An 18895-nucleotide genomic window follows, 5' to 3' on the forward strand; every position below is an offset into this window, starting at 1 on the left:
TCATTGCTTTTCCTTTCAACAAACCTTTGTCTAACTTTCCTCACCATCAGGTAATAACATTTCTTAATAAATGTGCAAAACAGTTGTTAGACTCTATCGGAGAGTCCTGTGCCCGCCCCCTCAGTGACACTAAGCAGTATGGGTGGAGGACAAAAATGCCAGGAGCTAAAATGGCCACCGGACTAAATAACCGGATATAGGGGTGTTGGCTTAGGGCATGGTTTTGAGACGTCACAATTATAATACAGACGTGGATGATATGGGGAGTGGTTGGCTTTCAGTCGCCATCTTTGATTACAAAAAAACTGGCGTACATGAATAAGCAAATGTTCCACGGTCGGGACAACAGAAAATGATCAACATTTTGTAACAAGTCACATACTACTTCTAAAGGGGAACACCAGCTTAGTAAAACTGGCTGAAATACAACAGTATATAATGTAGGAGCGTACATTACATTACACTAACAGCTCTGATTCTTTTTTTTCCCTCTAACTCTGCTTGCATGTGATCTGCAGCCCTCAGAGCTGGTTGATGGCCTTGTACAAAACATAACAAATAACACACATTATGTACTTTGTATGCTGCTTCACTACGCAGCATTAATTAACCTCTTCAGCTCTCTCAGTACTGTATCTAGCAATGAGCTGGACTGTTCTCCTTGTCTGAGTACGTGGCATTGTACTTAGACACTTACATGGCAATATACACTATTTGAGGTTAGGCTGCCCACCTCCACAAAGGCATTGGTCTTACTATCAGGTAAGGGGCACTTTAAATCAAAGTAACTACTTCAACAGCCGACCAAGGGGAAGATTCCTGCAGAGCAAAGGGTCTATACGCCACCATTGGACGTAGGTTGGCTTTTCGCAGGATCTGGGGTTTGTATACAGATATAAACTGGGTACAATGGTGTAACATAATGATGTGGCTTGGGTCTGCCACACACACTACAATATTCTGTCTTATCTAGATATTGCTGGTCAACGGCACATGACATGTCCACCCAGCTGGACCTGTGCTTCCCACCCATTATCCTGAATGTTTTCCTTCTGTCTGACCCTCTGGCTCTCATCTATCTACTCCACACCCTCCCCTCTTAGAACTCTAATCCTTGATTCCCCCTTAGGGATAGTACTTACATTGACCCCTAAGGTTCCTGGAAATTCCAAGGACCCATTTGCCCTGCATGTTACATGTAGGTCTGGTTACCTACCCACAAGGCAAAAATAAGTGTGCACAGGAGTGTGAGTGGTTTCCCAGGTGTTGGTCAGAGAGCCAGAGGTTGGTGGGGCTAAGGCATGTATCTGCCTTCATATCAAACCTCCTAAAGATCTGTTCTAGATCTTGCACTGCATCTTTTCATGCCCGTCGCTAACTATATCTTAGCTGTTCAATTTCCCATAGCCCTCCCATAAAGATGATGGGTTCCTCTTTAGTGAACATCTTTCCCATTCTCACCCTGATCCTAGATAGCTTATCGGGGACTCTCCAGACCTGTCTAGGTCTTGTCTAGTAGGCTCCTGCTTGCGGCGGGATGCCTTCCCTCTTTGCTCTCTCCTTCTAGGAGGTGAGAATCGTCCACGGATCTACTGATCCATGCCGTGTATGTCGGTAAGCCTTCCACAAGGCAAACCCAAGGAGTGGAACTAATACAAGTACTGTTTCCACCATCCTCTGGACAGATAATTCTCAGTTCAGGAACCCATTCATACAAAGAGTCTATGCGCCTACTGTCTGTGACCTTGCAGCTGCTCTCGATGCCATGCTGTATTACAAGGGTTAAGCATTAATCACAGCCTCCCCATAAGGACGCAGAAGTGATCATGTTCGGCAATCCCTTTCCTTAATTCAGCATGAATACAGCAACAGCTTATCTCAATCACACCACAGTTTGCGACGGCAATGCAGCACTTTAACCTTGTCCTATCCTGGGTTACAGAGTTCTTTGTCTAACAAATAGACTCAGCTTTACAAACATATATAGAGAACGCAGGTGTGACGGGAATCTGATTAGATCCGTTCCCCTGAGGCACAGATAGTACGTAAGAAAGGAAAGTCTTTCTTACCTGGCCAGTTATATCTGCGCGTCCGATGACGGATAAATCACCGCATCCCGTCTGTCTGCGTTCTGGTTGCAAGCGGCTGAGTCCCTGTTCGGGCGCCAAATGATAAGACTAAATTTATATGTTGACATCTCTCTATGGAGAGAAGCCGAAAACCCAGGTAAAGGATGGTTTTTTAATTATATCTAGAGTTGGAATCCTGCAGTATTACCAGCTCGTTACTTATACGTCACTGACACAGATAAGACAATGTATCATGATTATAAGCCTGGAGAAAATGGCCCAAGTTTTATTATGGTCATCACATTTTATAGACAGATAAAATATAGGGTGGTAACAAATGCTAATAAGACATAGATAAGGCGGTGCTAGTGATTTAGATATTCAGTCATGCGCAATGGCATCTATATTAGTATTCACTATTATTATTCAAAAAGGTCAAAAAGGGTAGAACAATACATTCTGTGCAAAGATACTTTTTCATGAATCCAAGAGCACAATGTATTTGTTTTCCATAAATTGTTTATAGATAGGAGTCTCTGGGTCCTTGGGGATTGTGTCTACAAATGATAACTTTCCAGGAGTTGTTCTAAGTGACGTGCTTCCAGCATTCCTCTTCTTCATCCAGAACATCTCTCTGTCACCCTCTGATCACGCTCTCATCACGCTCTGATCATCTCCAGTCTCTTAAGAGGGCAATATATATAGGTGTAGTCATATAGGTACGGTGCAAGTAGGTAAAATCCCATAATCTGGTCTTATCAGGTGATATGTAACGGTCTCTGTGTTGGGGTGATATGTAACTGTCTCTGTGTTGGGGTGATATGTAACTGTCTCTGTGTTGGGGTGATATGTAACTGTCTCTGTGGTGGGGTGATATGTGACTGTCTCTGGGGTGGGGCGATATGTGACTGTCTCTAGTAAGATTCTCTGTGTTGCTCCTAACAACCAATCACAGCTCAGCTTTCATTTGACCAGAGCAATATGAGAAACAAAAGCCTAAGGCCTCGTTCCCACGTTAGCCTCCCACTCATAATGGGAGTCTATGGGAGGCGCGCGCTCCTGCTCTGTCCGCGCTGAAGAATGAACATGTTTATTAGCGCGGACAGGGCAGGAGCGCGCGCCTCCCATAGACTCCCATTATGAGCGGGAGGCTAACGGCATTCCGCTAGTTTTGCTCAGTGGGAACGGGGCCTAACTGTGATTGGTTGCTATGAGCAACACAGAGAATCTCACTATTAGGCAGCGCAAAATATTTCCTTCAGTGTGTGAACACGGTCTATATAGGCGTCCTTCATTGATGATCCACTCCTGGCTGTGGCTTCAGTAATTGCAATTAAAAACCTGACCATGTGAACACTGCCTCAGGCTATCTTCACACAAGCGTATACACATCCGAATTATATGTCCCATCCTGACCGCAGGTTTGATGACCCGAACTGACACCAATCATCAGACACCATTATAATATAAATACATCCTTATAATACGAAAATAACAAGGTGACAATAATATAATATAAATGTGCAATATCATATAAACATATATATGGCGGTACATGGAGAATCTCTGTAATGTTGCAGCATACAGAGCACTATATGGCAGTACATGGAGAATCTCTGTAATGTGGCAGCATACAGAGCACTATATGGCAGTACATGGAGAATCTCTGTAATGTGGCAGCATACAGAGCACTATATGGCAGTACATGGAGAATCTCTGTAATGTGGCAGCATACAGAGCACTATATGGCGGTACATGGAGAATCTCTGTAATGTGGCAGCATACAGAGCACTATATGGCAGTACATGGAGAATCTCTGTAATGTTGCAGCATACAGAGCACTATATGGCGATACATGGAGAATCTCTGTAATGTGGCAGCATACAGAGCACTATATGGCGGTACATGGAGAATCTCTAATGTGGCAGCATACAGAGCACTATATGGCGGTACATGGAGAATCTCTGTAATGTGGCAGCATACAGAGCACTATATGGCAGTACATGGAGAATCTCTGTAATGTGGCAGCATACAGAGCACTATATGGCGGTACATGGAGAATCTCTCTAATGTGGCAGCATACAGAGCACTGATCAATGTGGAACGGGGCCCAACAGATGGTGAAGACTATGGGCCCTATTCCACCGGACGATTATCATTCAGATTATCGTTAAATCGTTCAAATCTAAACGATAATCGTTCGGTTGAAATGCAGTTAACGATTAACGACCGAACGAGAAATCGTTGATCGCTTTATAAGACCTGGACCTATTTTTATCGTTGCTCGTTCGCAAAACGTTCGCAAATCGTTTGCATTGAATAAGACATCGTTCAGTTGTTCGCAATAGATACGAACGCAATAGCGAATAAATAGCGAAGAAAAACGATCGCAATTACAATCATAATGCCCCTATTCCACAGGTTGTTTAGAGGAGCAAACGAGCGCTCTCAGCGCTCGTTTGCCCCTCGTTCCCCGCTCGCTGCCGCCGCTATTCAACGCGGCTGCAGTGAGCGGGTGAGTGCTTGAGGGGGTGGCGGGGAGCTGCGGGGGGGCTGCCCGGGGGATCGCTGATCGTCCGGGCAGCCCATAGGATATAGCTGCGTCTGCTGCCGATGCTCCTATTCAACGGAGCGCCGGCAGCAGATCGCTGCTATATCAGTCGCTTGTTTTTCAACATGTTGAAAAACAAGCGACTGCAACGATCAGCCGACATGAACGATGTCGGCTGATCGTTGCACTCTATTCCACCGGACAATTATCGTCCATATCGGCCGAATACGAACGATAATCGTTCCGTGGAATAGGGCCTTAAGTAATGATTATTGTTCCATGGAAATGAGTGAACGTTTTCAGGTCTTTCGCAATAGCGGTCGTTTGAGATCATTAATCGCTAACGATTATGCAAACGATAATCGTCCGGTGGAATAGGGTCCTAAGACAACCACACCTGCCAGAGACACAACCAGTCAATTGCAGTATAATAATAACCAACACCGAGGCAATATTATAGTAGTTATATTCCTGTATATAGGAGCAATATTATAGTAGTTATATACACAAGCCAAAAAGACAGAAATGGCTGCACATCGCACCCATGGCTGACACGAAAGCTTATTCAGTTCTTACCTCTCTCCCTTCCTCTGCAGGTGAAATGGGAGAATACTAGGAGATCCTCCCCTTATGTACACAGGTGCTTCCTGCTAATTTGGATCACATGGGTCTTACACAGCACGAGTGCTGGCCACAATTAAAAAAGGGACAGAATACATAAAATATGCACAAGCCAAAAAGACAGAAATGGCTGCACATCGCACCCATGGCCGACACGAAAGCTTATTCAGCTACATTTAAAACCAACATCAGAAGTTAGTATATAATTTGGCCAAACCATATTGCCTCATGTACCACGTGCAGGTCTTCTGATACACATGAGTCCCTAACCAAAAAACATCACTGTGCCGGTCAGCAACCACAATCCCCGCAAAACGTGCGCAAGCAGAGAAGGGGGGCCACGGAATGGCCGTGCAACCCCATTGTCACAGGACCAGACCCTAAAGGGCCCCCCCGGACGCCGCAGGCGCCACCGGCGGAAAAAGTGGACGCCAAGCAACACAAGTGTGAACAAGCAGTATTGCAGTAGTTATGTATATGGTTTAGCAGTTTATTTCCTATTTGGAGATGTCGGATGAATTCTGGGCTTCATTCTGAGGCATGATGGGAGTGGCCTCTTCAAGGCTATATTTGACTAGTAAAACATTTCACTCTTACAGGCTATGCTTAAACGCCATCAAAATGATGGATGTTTTTCTAGGACAAACATTTTTTCATGGCAAGTTACGGTCATTATTACACCACGAATAATGGTCAATGTTATAAAATAACGGCCATTCGCAGTGAAAAGACGCTAATCCAAGAAAAACGTCCATAATTTTGATAGTGTGAACCTAGCCATAAGATCTGTAGGCATTGACTTACAGAGCATCTTGGTGATCTGCCTCCTCTTCCCACTCTCCAGGGCTATCCTCCAGGTTAGGTCCTTCCTGCAGCTTTTCCCTAGCCATCTGATTGGGATTTATTTCTCCCAGGTGAGTCGGCAGCTAATCAACAGATATAAGACAGTGATAATGGAGACGGGGACAAAGTAAAAGAATATGGTGGTCAGCTGGATGACCAGGTTATAGACCCACCTGGGCTGCAGCATAGTGCAGGTGCCCGACTCCTCCACTCTCTCTAGGGATGGCAGATAGATGTAGTACATGCCGTGTAGGGAAGTGTTGGGAATGGCACACAGCAGGGACATACACCACACAGCACCGATGACCCGCCTGGCGTGTGCGTTGGTCATGACATGTTTGGTTTTAAGAGGATGGACGACTGTTAAGTATCTCTCCACGCTCAGCGCCGTCACATTAAGAACCGAGGCAAAACAAACCGTCTTAAATAGAAATGTCTTAAAATAGCAGCCGCCCTCCCCGAAAGGGAAGGGGTAGTTTTGCCACATCTCGTACATCTCCAGCGGCATTCCCACAACCAAGACCAGGAGGTCCGAAATGGCCAAACTGAACTAGTAGAAGTTTGTCGGGGTTCTCATCTTCTGGTGTTTTGCTATCACGATGCAGGTGAGGAGATTTCCCGCCACCCCGGTGAGGAAGATCATCAGGTAGGTTAGAGACACCGGCAGGAAGAAGGAGGACATCTTGGGGCCCAGAATACGGAAGAGGAGTTTCTGCACCACTATGGCCCGACCCTGACCGCCGCTCCATGTGTCATTGTTCAGGGTCCAGTTACAGGATTTCAGCTGAAGATCTACAGAACAAATGTAGAAGAGATCTCCCCGAGCCACAAGCTCCATTACTGCGAGGAGAGAAGATATTAGGTGGGCGCTCTGATACAAGAGAGAAAGATCAGACATTTCCCATCCCCCCAATGTGCTGCAACCCCCCTTAATATACAGTGCCCCCTGAAATAAGGTATAATGCACAGCAACCCCCCCATGAGGAATAATGCACTGTGACCCCTGTAATTACATATAATCCACTGTGACCCCTGTAATTACATATAATGCACTGTGACCCCCTGTAATGAGGTATAATGTACTGCACCCCCCGATGAGGAATAATGCACTGTGACCCCCTGTAATGAGGTATAATACACTGTGACCCCCTGTAATGAGGTATAATACACTGTGACCCCCTGTAATGAGGTATAATGCACTGTGACCCCTGTAATAAGGTATAATGTACTGTGACCCCCTGGAATGAGGTATAATACACTGTGACCCCTGTAATTACATATTATGCACTGTGACCCCCTGTAATTACATATAATACACTGTGACCCCCTGTAATTACATATTATACACTGTGACCCCCTGTAATTACATATTATGCACTGTGACCCCCTGTAATGAGGTATAATACACTGTGACCCCTGTAATGAGGTATAATGCACTATGACCCCCTGTAATGAGGTATAATACACTGTGACCCCTGTAATGAGGTATAATGCACTGTGACCCCCTGTAATGAGGTATAATACACTGTGACCCCTGTAATAAGGTATAATGTACTGTTGCAGTGTCCCAGAACATGCAGACTACTACTCCTATTATGGCCATTTCTCTTGCTGTGTCCATGCCTGTTCTGGTAAGTGTTTGCACTGCAACTGCTGCTGGTTTTCCCCTAGTATTCTCTGGTAATGTGTATTCTCATGTATTCCTGTGTATTAATACAGTGTACAGTGGTATGCAAGGCTGTTGATCACGTGACCGTGCCAGTGCCCTGTAACCATGGTTCCTCCAATGGCCGACTAGCTCTGGCCAGGAGCAACCATGTGACCTCCCACTTCCTCCTAACAAGTTAGTCTTCCCCCTGCTTCCAAGCAAGGAGGATGTGTGTCGTCCCTCTCCTGCCTCAGAGGAGTTGGGCTTCTCTGCAGCTCCCACTTCACCACTAGACGTGTGGATCAGGTGCTCTGCTGTATTCAAGTCTTCGGCTGTATCTGCCTGCTCAAGTGTCCGGAGTCTTCTCTCTCATCTGGGTGTCATTCCGTTATCTCTCATCATCGCTACAAGGATTCACAGCAAGTATTATTCTCAAGCTAATCCACCCAGCAACGCTATTTCTCTCATACTCCTACTCCCATCATCCGGCACGTATTCTCACAGCCTATGCAGCACCACTCCTGCTTTATTTGTCAAAGCCTGCTATATACCCGGTTGCATCCGGACAGAACTGTTGCTACTAGTTACCTCATCTATAATAAAACCGCTGTTACTGAACCCTGGCATTGGTGTCCACTAACTGGTGCCCTGACTAGGTGCAGCGAAGAATCGCATGCCCATCATCACCCGCAGATTCCACAGACCGGCTCTACAGCTGTGCCGCCCTCAGGCCTATACCGTGACAAGTATAACCCCTGCAGCTGCCCCGGTCATTGCCCGCTCATAACACCAGCACTGCGGAAGTGGCCCCCAGGGGCCAGGGCATCGCATTTTTGGAGTCACAAACAGGATACAGACTGTGTTGTGCCAACTGTCAGTGCCCCCAGAACTGTACTGAAACCCCCTAGAGACTTTGCCGATTACTATGGGGGTGATTGAAGTGTTTCGGGCCCTAAACAGTACACAAGATGGCCGCCGTCCTCTTCAATTTCTGGCTGCACCATACCCCGGAGAGGAGGGGGTTAACCGCCATGCTGCCAAAGCGCGGGAATCGCCCCGCGCCATAGACTTTGCTGCTGCCTCCCCTGATTGGCTATATCAGGCCGCTGATGTCACAGTTGCTGGGCAGATTGGGGAGTCGAGCTTTCTGCCCTCTCGCTCCTCCTCCTTCCTCCTCAAAGACACGCTGGAGCGTGACAAGATGGCGGCCCCCGAGAAACATTTGCCTGCAGCCGCAGCTCCAGTGATACCGGAGCTGCCGGGGAGCAATCCTGGCTGCCTGCTAGCACCGCTCCCATCCTACAGCGACACCAGCTGGGGCGCTGCCCCGTCGGACGACAGAAGTCTTCGCCGGGCCTTCATCCTGGCCTCTGCTGATCAGACTGAGGGGACCATAGCTGAGACCAGCATTCCTCCGGGACCCGGTCACTCCAGCCCCGCTGGTACTATTCCTATGCCCACAGCTGCCACAGGGGTGCAGTTCTTCATCGGCTTCTCCCGTCTCTCCGGCTACAAGGAAGAGCCTCCGGACTCGCAGCTCACCCAGGCCGAGGAGGACTCCCCAGACGAGATGGACACTGCTCCAGTGTCCCCGGAGGGCACCCCGGATCCAGAGGAGGTCCAAAAGGCTGCCATTCTGCATGCCTGGCGTCACCAGCTCCAAGCCCTCTGGGAGCATCATCGGGCAGAGGTCATGGCCGCCAATGGGGAAGCCACGATTGCTATCTGGCAGCCGACTGATCCTCCACACCCCGGGCAAGAGTAAGCTTCTCTGGGAAGCTAGGCCGACATGGCCATCCTAACTGTTCTCACTGTAACTGTTCATATGACTGTTTTGTTTCAGGTTCCTGCTATGCAACGTTTAAGGTTCGTGCCTGGTCCTCCTGACCAAGTTCCCTGTACTAACCAGCCATGAGCTGATGGACACTTACAATAACAAAAGGTTCTCTAGTGCCTGTCCCAGAGCCTTTTACATGGACGATGTCTAATTGCCTAAAAGAGACTCTACCTAACAGAGACACTTAACCCATTCCTTCCTAATGCACTTTCCTGTGATTGTGTGTTCCACACAGGGTATTATTGCACTTATTTCATTATTGTACTTTTTCTACTATTGCATTCCAGTGTTATCGAAGTCTCTTATATTTCCTCCTCTGAGTAAGCAAAAGGTTACATAGATTGCCTCAGAGTAGAGTGCCTCTTTTGTAAAACAGTATATTTTCCAGTGTCAGAGTCAGATAGCTCCTCCTCTGAGTAAGAGAAGTCAGTTTACATATACCTCAGAGAAAGTCCAGTTTATGTAGGAGTGTATTTTCTCATCCAGTCTCATTATTGTGTATTATTATTATATCTATAGCTGGAAAGATTTAGTTGAGCCAGTTCGTATGTAGATTTTTCTCAGATTTTCATTCAGATTTTTCTCAGATTTTCATTCAGATTTCTCTCAGATTTTCATTCAGATTCATGTGAGCCAGTTCTCCTCAAGACCTCGCAGTATTTGTTGTCTGTTGTGTTTCCCTTCCTTTTGTTTCCAGTATTTGTTCCCCTCTGTCTTGTCCCAACACAGTAGTTATCACACATAGTCATACCTAACCTTCACACTTGTCCATACATACCGCACCTTGGATACCTTTTCGGGTGTTTGGCCTGTGGAGTGCTTGTGTGTGTGATTGAGTGGTATGAAAGGGAGCTCCCCATGTATGTTTGCTTTTATTATTTTGTTCTTTTCTCTTCCAGGTATCCAAGACACTACTCAGACACGCCAAGGTAGTACACAGGTCTTCACAGTTCTTTTCCAGTAGGGTAACACATTTAACAGAAAACCTACTGTCTAACTGGCTGGAATATGGAGGGTCACCCGCCAGCAGTTAAGTTGTCCTGGCTTACACGTCAGATGGTTCACGCACTAGCTACCTGGTCGCCAGAGTACGTTAGGCACCCCTAGGTGAAGTCCTGCCACTAGGGTTTCTCATTCTCTCTCTTCTCACCTGTGCCTTGGGCGTGGGAAACACACACCTCATCACACTCACTCTCATCATTCATTCCTGTTGTTTGATTGTCCAGTCTATTCATGTTTGCTGCCTTCTAGATTCGCCGAGGTCGGCTCAAATTTGCTAGGGAGGTATGCAGTGTCCCAGAACATGCAGACTACTACTCCTATTATGGCCATTTCTCTTGCTGTGTCAATGCCTGTTCTGGTAAGTGTTTGCACTGCAACTGCTGCTGGTTTTCCCCTAGTATTCTCTGGTAATGTGCATTTTCATGTGTATTCTCATGTATTCCTGTGTATTATTACAGTGTACAGTGGTATGCAAGGCTGTTGATCACGTGACCATGCCAGTGCCCTGTAACCATGGTTCCTCCAATGGCCGACTAGCTCTGGCCAGGAGCAACCATGTGACCTCCCACTTCCTCTTGACAAGTTAGTCTTCCCCCTGCTTCCAAGCAAGGAGGATGTGTGTCGTCCCTCTCCTGCCTCAGAGGAGTTGGGCTTCTTCTCTGCAGCTCCCACTTCACCACTAGAAGTGTGGATCGAGTGCTCTGCTATATTCAAGTCTTCGGCTGTATCTGCCTGCTCAAGTGTCCGGAGTCCTCTCTCATCTCGGTGTCATTCTGTTATCTCTCCTCATCGCTACAAGGATTCACAGCAAGTATTATTCTCAAGCTAATCCACCCAGCAACGCTATTTCTCTCATACTCCTACTCCCATCATCCGGCACGTATTCTCACAGCCTATGCAGCACCACTCCTGCCTTATTTGTCAAAGCCTGCTATATACCCGGTTGCATCCGGAGAGACTGTTGCTACTAGTTACCTCATCTATAATAAAACCGCTGTTACTGAACCCTGGCATTGGTGTCCACTAACTGGTGCCCTGACTAAGTGCAGCGAAGAATCGCATGCCCATCATCACCCGCAGATTCCACAGACCGGCCCTACAGCTGTGCCGCCCTCAGGCCTATACCGTGACAAGTATAACCCCTGCAGCTGCCCCGGTCATTGCCCGCTCATAACACCAGCACTGCGGAAGTGGCCCCTAGGGGCCATGGCATCGCACTGTGACCCCCTGGAATGAGGTATAATACACTGTGACCCCTGTAATTACATATAATGCACTGTGACCCCTGTAATGAGGTATAATACACTGTGACCCCCTGTAAGGAGGTATAATGTACTGCACCCCCCCCCCATGAGGAATAATGCACTGTGACCCCCTGTAATGAGGTATAATGCACTGTGACCCCCTGTAATAAGGTATAATGTACTGTGACCCCCTGTAATGAGGTATAATGTACTGTGACCCCCTGTAATGAGGTATAATGCACTGTGACCCTCTGTAATGAGGTATAATACACTGTGACCCCTGTAATGAGGTATAATACACTGTGACCCCCCCTGTAATGAGGTATAATGTACTGTGACCCCCTGTAATGAGGTATAATACACTGTGACCCCCTGTAATGAGGTATAATGTACTGTGACCCCCTGTAATGAGGTATAATGTACTGTGACCCCCTGTAATGAGGTATAATACACTGTGACCCCCCTGTAATGAGGTATAATACACTGTGACCCCCTGTAATGAGGTATAATACACTGTGACCCCCCTGTAATGAGGTATAATACACTGTGACCCCTGTAATGAGGTATAATGTACTGTGACCCCCGTAATGAGGTATAATGTACTGTGACCCCCCCTGTAATGAGGTATAATGTACTGTGACCCCCTGTAATGAGGTATAATGTACTGTGACCCCCCTGTAACGAGGTATAATACACTGTGATCCCCGTAATGAGGTATAATACACTGTGACCCCCCCTGTAATGAGGTATAATGTACTGTGACCCCCTGTAATGAGGTATAATGTACTGTGACCCCCCTGTAACGAGGTATAATACACTGTGACCCCCTGTAATGAGGTATAATGTACTGTGACCCCCTGTAATGAGGTATAATGTACTGTGACCCCCCCAATGAGGTATAATACACTGTGACCCCCTGCAATGAGGTATAATACACTGTGACCCCCTGTAATGAGGTATAATACACCGTGACCCCCCCCTGTAATGAGGTATAATACACTGTGACCCCCCCTGCAATGAGGTATAATACACTGTGACCCCCTGTAATGAGGTATAATGCACTGTGACCCCCTGTAATGATGTATAATGTACTGTGACCCCCTGTAATGAGGTATAATACACTGTGACCCCCTGTAATGATGTATAATGTACTGTGACCCCCTGTAATGAGGTATAATACACTGTGACCCCCTGTAATGAGGTATAATGTACTGTGACCCCCCTGTAATGAGGTATAATACACTGTGACCCCCTGTAATGAGGTATAATACACTGTGACCCCCTGTAATGAGGTATAATACACTGTGACCCCCTGTAATGAGGTATAATACACCGTGACCCCCCCTGTAATGAGGTATAATACACTGTGACCCCCCTGTAATGAGGTATAATACACTGTGACCCCCCCTGTAATGAGGTATAATACACTGTGACCCCCTGTAATGAGGTATAATGCACTGTGACCCCCTGTAATGAGGTATAATGTACTGTGACCCCCTGTAATGAGGTATAATACACTGTGACCCCCTGTAATGAGGTATAATACACTGTGACCCCCTGTAATAAGGTATAATGTACTGTGACCCCCTGTAATGAGGTATAATACACTGTGACCCCCTGTAATGAGGTATAATGTACTGTGACCCCCTGTAATGAGGTATAATACACTGTGACCCCCTGTAATGAGGTATACTACACTGTGACCCCTGTAATAAGGTATAATACACTGTGACCCCCTGTAATGAGGTATAATACACCGTGACCCCCCCTGTAATGAGGTATAATACACTGTGACCCCCCCTGTAATGAGGTATAATACACTGTGACCCCCTGTAATGAGGTATAATACACTGTGACCCCCTGTAATGATGTATAATGTACTGTGACCCCCTGTAATGAGGTATAATACACTGTGACCCCCTGTAATGAGGTATAATGCACTGTGACCCCCCTGTAATGAGGTATAATGCACTGTGACCCCTGTAATGAGGTATAATACACTGTGACCCCCCTGTAATGAGGTATAATACACTGTGACCCCCTGTAATGAGGTATAATACACCGTGACCCCCCCTGTAATGAGGTATAATACACTGTGACCCCCCTGTAATGAGGTATAATACACTGTGACCCCCCCTGTAATGAGGTATAATACACTGTGACCCCCTGTAATGAGGTATAATGCACTGTGACCCCCTGTAATGAGGTATAATGTACTGTGACCCCCTGTAATGAGGTATAATGCACTGTGACCCCCTGTAATGATGTATAATGTACTGTGACCCCCTGTAATGAGGTATAATACACTGTGACCCCCTGTAATGAGGTATAATGTACTGTGACCCCCCTGTAATGAGGTATAATGTACTGTGACCCCCTGTAATGAGGTATAATACACTGTGACCCCCTGTAATGAGGTATACTACACTGTGACCCCTGTAATAAGGTATAATACACTGTGACCCCCTGTAATGAGGTATAATACACCGTGACCCCCCCCTGTAATGAGGTATAATACACTGTGACCCCCCCTGTAATGAGGTATAATACACTGTGACCCCCTGTAATGAGGTATAATACACTGTGACCCCCTGTAATGAGGTATAATACACTGTGACCCCCCCTGTAATGAGGTATAATGCACTGTGACCCCCTGTAATGATGTATAATGTACTGTGACCCCCTGTAATGAGGTATAATACACTGTGACCCCCTTTAATGAGGTATAATGTACTGTGACCCCCCTGTAATGAGGTATAATGTACTGTGACCCCCTGTAATGAGGTATAATACACTGTGACCCCTGTAATAAGGTATAATACACTGTGACCCCCTGTAATGAGGTATAATACACCGTGACCCCCCCTGTAATGAGGTATAATACACTGTGACCCCCCCTGTAATGAGGTATAATACACTGTGACCCCCTGTAATGAGGTATAATACACTGTGACCCCCTGTAATGAGGTATAATACACTGTGACCCCCCCTGTAATGAGGTATAATACACTGTGACCCCCTGTAATGAGGTATAATGTACTGTGACCCCCCCTGTAATAAGGTATAATACACTGTGACCCCCCCTGTAATGAGGTATAATACACTGTGACCCCCCCTGTAATGAGGTATAATACACTGTGACCCCCTGTAATGAGGTATAATACACTGTGACCCCCCCTGTAATGAGGTATAATACACTGTGACCCCCTGTAATGAGGTATAATACACTGTGACCCCCTGTAATGAGGTATAATACACTGTGACCCCCCCTGTAATGAGGTATAATACACTGTGACCCCCTGTAATGAGGTATAATACACTGTGACCCCCTGTAATGAGGTATAATACACTGTGACCCCCCCTGTAATGAGGTATAATACACTGTGACCCCCTGTAATGAGGTATAATGTACTGTGACCCCCTGTAATGAGGTATAATACACTGTGACCCCCTGTAATAAGGTATAATGTACTGCGACCCCCATTGTGTCAGTCATTATGTGTCAGTCACTGTGTGAGTTGGTGCCCCCTGGTGACTGATGGGGTAATGTGCACGGTGCGGTCCCACAGGTCGCACACCCCTATGGCCGGCCCTGGTTATGTGTCAGTCATTATGTCAGTTATTCTGCGTCAGTCACTGCTTGTCATGTATTATGTGTCAGTCATTATATATCAGTCAGTTATGTCTCAGCTGTTATATGTCAGCTCTTATGTGTCAGTCATTATATATCAGTCAGTTATGTCTCAGCTGTTATATGTCAGCTCTTATGTGTCAGTCATTATATATCAGTCAGTTATGTCTCAGCTGTTATATGTCAGCTCTTATGTGTCAGTCATTATATATCAGTCAGTTATGTGTCAGTCATTATATATCAGTCAGTTATGTCTCAGCTGTTATATGTCAGCTCTTATGTGTCAGTCATTATATATCAGTCAGTTATGTGTCAGTCATTATATATCAGTCAGTTATGTCTCAGCTGTTATATGTCAGCTCTTATGTGTCAGTCATTGTCATGGTGTCTTAATCATTATATATATCATCTTCAGTTGTGTACACTAGTTGTGTCCCGCACACACACTCTATCTGACTATAGATGCAGTGTACAGACTCTCTCACATTCTGTGTTTTGTAGCTTTGTGTGGTTTCCCACCATGTTATATATAAACCATCTTCTTTGGATGGAAACATTGTGAGTGCCGTATCTATTGTCCCCTTTGTATAGTTTAACACATTTGTCCGTCAGTCTGTCTGTCTTTGTTATTGTCATTGTGTGTCAGTCATGATTTGTCACTGTCAGTCATCACTGCCACCACTACCATCATCACCACCACTACCATCACCACTACCATCACTGCCATCACTACCATCATCACCATCACCATCACTGCCACCACTACCATCACCACTACCATCACTGCCATCACTACCATCATCACCATCACCATCACTGCCACCACTACCATCACCACTACCATCACTGCCACCACTACCATCATCACCACCACTACCATCACCACTACCATAGCCATCATCACACTACCATCATCACCATCACTGCCACCACTACCATCATCACCACCACTACCATCACCACTACAATAGCCATCATCACACTACCATCATCACCATCACTGCCACCACTACCATCATCACCACCACTACCATCACCACTACCATAGCCATCATCACACTACCATCATCACCATCACTGACACCACTACCATCATCACCACCACTACCATCACCACTACCATAGCCATCATCACACTACCATCAGCACCATCACTGCCACCACTACCATCGCCATCACCACCACCATCACTGCCATTACATCACCACCACCATTACCATCATCAGCACCATTACCATCATCACCGCCACAATCACCATTGCACCCACCACCATTACCATCATCATCATCGCCAATAGGTTACTCACAGATTTCTCCGCATCAATCCTGATCTCCAGCTGTTACAGACACAGATCCCATCAGCTCCGTGATCTCCTGAGAGATCTGACTGCTTCTCTACGCTCTCACCCCCTGCCGGCATCTCTCATAGAGGAGATCGCAGTGTGATGGAGGTGATGATGATGATGATGATGATGATGAAGGATCGCTGCCATGTATCACTCACCATCACAATTCATACTCATCCACACAGAAGTCTCTCTTCAAACACCCCTCATATATAGTATGTAGTATGATATGGTATGTAGTGTGTAATATGTGTGTAGTGAAATATATGATGTGTGGTATTGAATATAGTGTGTAATGTGTGTGTAGTTAGATATAGGATGTGTGATAGGGTGTATAGTGTGTAATGTGTGTGTAGTGAGAGATATAATGTGTGATATGGTGTATAGTGTGTAATGTGTGTGTAGTGAGAGATATAATGTGTGATATGGTGTATAGTGTGTAATGTGTGTGCAGTGAGATATATGATGTGTGATAGGGTGTATAGTGTGTAATATGTGTGTAGTTAGATATAGGATGTGTGATAGGATGTATAGTGTGTAATATGTGTGTAGTGAGAGATATAATGTGTGATATGGTGTATAGTGTGTAATATGTGTGTAGTGAGAGATATGATGTGTGATATGGTGTGTAGTGTGTAATATGTGTGTAGTGAGAGATATAATGTGTGATATGGTGTGTAGTGTGTAATATGTGTGTAGTGAGAGATATGATGTGTGATATGGTGTGTAGTGTGTAATATGTGTGTAGTGAGAGATATAATGTGTGATATGGTGTGTAGTCAGGGGCGGTCTTGGCATTTCTGGGGCCCCAAGCGAAGTTATGTCTGCCCCCCCCCCCTTCGACACGCGCTCCAAAACAATAGACCGCTGTGTGTTGCCCCCAGTAGTATATACCCCTTGTGCACTACCGCCAGTAATATATACTTCTTGTGTGCTGCCCCCAATAGTATATACCCCTTGTGTCCTGCCCCCAGTAGTATATACCCCTTGTTTGCTTCCCCCAGTAGTATATAGACCCCTGTGTGTTCCCCCAGTTACATATAGCCCCCCCGTGTGCTCCCCCAGTAGTATATAGACCTCCTGTGTGCTGCCCCAGTTGTATATAGACCCCCTGTGTACTGCCCCCAGTTGTATATACCCCCTGTGTGCTCCCCCACTAGTATATAGCCCCCCTGTGTGCTCCCTCAGTGGTATTTAGCCCCCCCTGTGTGCTCCCCCACTTGGATATAGATCTCCTGTGTGCTCCCCCACTTGGATATAGACCCCTGTGTGCTCCTCCAGTAGTATATAAACCCCCTGTGTGGTTCCCCCAGTAGTATATAGACCCCCTGTGTGCCCCACCATTATTATATAGACCCCTTGTGTGCTGCCCCAGTAGTATACAGACCCCTGTGTGCTCCCCCAGTTATATATAGACCACCTGTGTGCCTCACAAGTAGTATATAGACCCCCTGTATGTTCCCCCAGTAGAATATAGACCCCCTGTGTGCCCCACCAGTGGTATATAGACCCCTGTGTGCTCCCCCAGTAGTATATAGCCCCCCTGTGTGCTCCATCACTTGGATATAGACCCCTGTGTGCTCTCTCTCCCATACAGTATATAACACAATAAAACAAACACTGATACTCACCTGGGTCCGGGCGTCTCCTCTTCTCTTCACTCTTGTGGCCGCAGGAAGGGTTTTCCCTCCGATCACAAGAGGCCGCACTCCCCTTGTCCTGGCGCCGATGCTCCAGTGATGTCACTGGAGCGCCGGCACCACATGGACAAAGCTGCCACTTGTGACCGCAGGGAAAACCCTTCCTGCGGCCACAAGAGTGACTGACAGGAAGGGAGCCAATGTCTCCCGCCCTGTCAGTGCTGCTGCATGTAACTATGAGCGCTCATTACGAGTGCTCATAGTTACAGTTCAGATGGCAGCAGCGAGCGGGGCAGCGGCCCTGTCCAGCGGTCTTGAGCACAAGAAAGGGGAGTGGGGGCCCCCCTGGGGCCCCAAGCGATCTCTTGGGGTGCTTGGTGCCAAAGACCGCCACTGTGTGTAGTGTGTAATATGTGTGTAGTGAGAGATATGATGTATGATATGGTGTATAGTGTGTGATATG

General features: G+C 46.6%; 1 pseudogene; it reads right to left on the bottom strand.

Annotated features, from left to right (window-relative positions):
- Positions 1-1501: 1501 nt before the first annotated feature.
- LOC138768838 (neuromedin-U receptor 1-like) lies at positions 1502-6922 on the bottom strand (annotated as a pseudogene).
- Positions 6923-18895: the final 11973 nt, after the last annotated feature.

This window comes from Dendropsophus ebraccatus, chromosome 12 (genome assembly GCF_027789765.1).
Source record: "Dendropsophus ebraccatus isolate aDenEbr1 chromosome 12, aDenEbr1.pat, whole genome shotgun sequence".
Taxonomy (NCBI): Eukaryota; Metazoa; Chordata; class Amphibia; order Anura; family Hylidae; genus Dendropsophus; species Dendropsophus ebraccatus.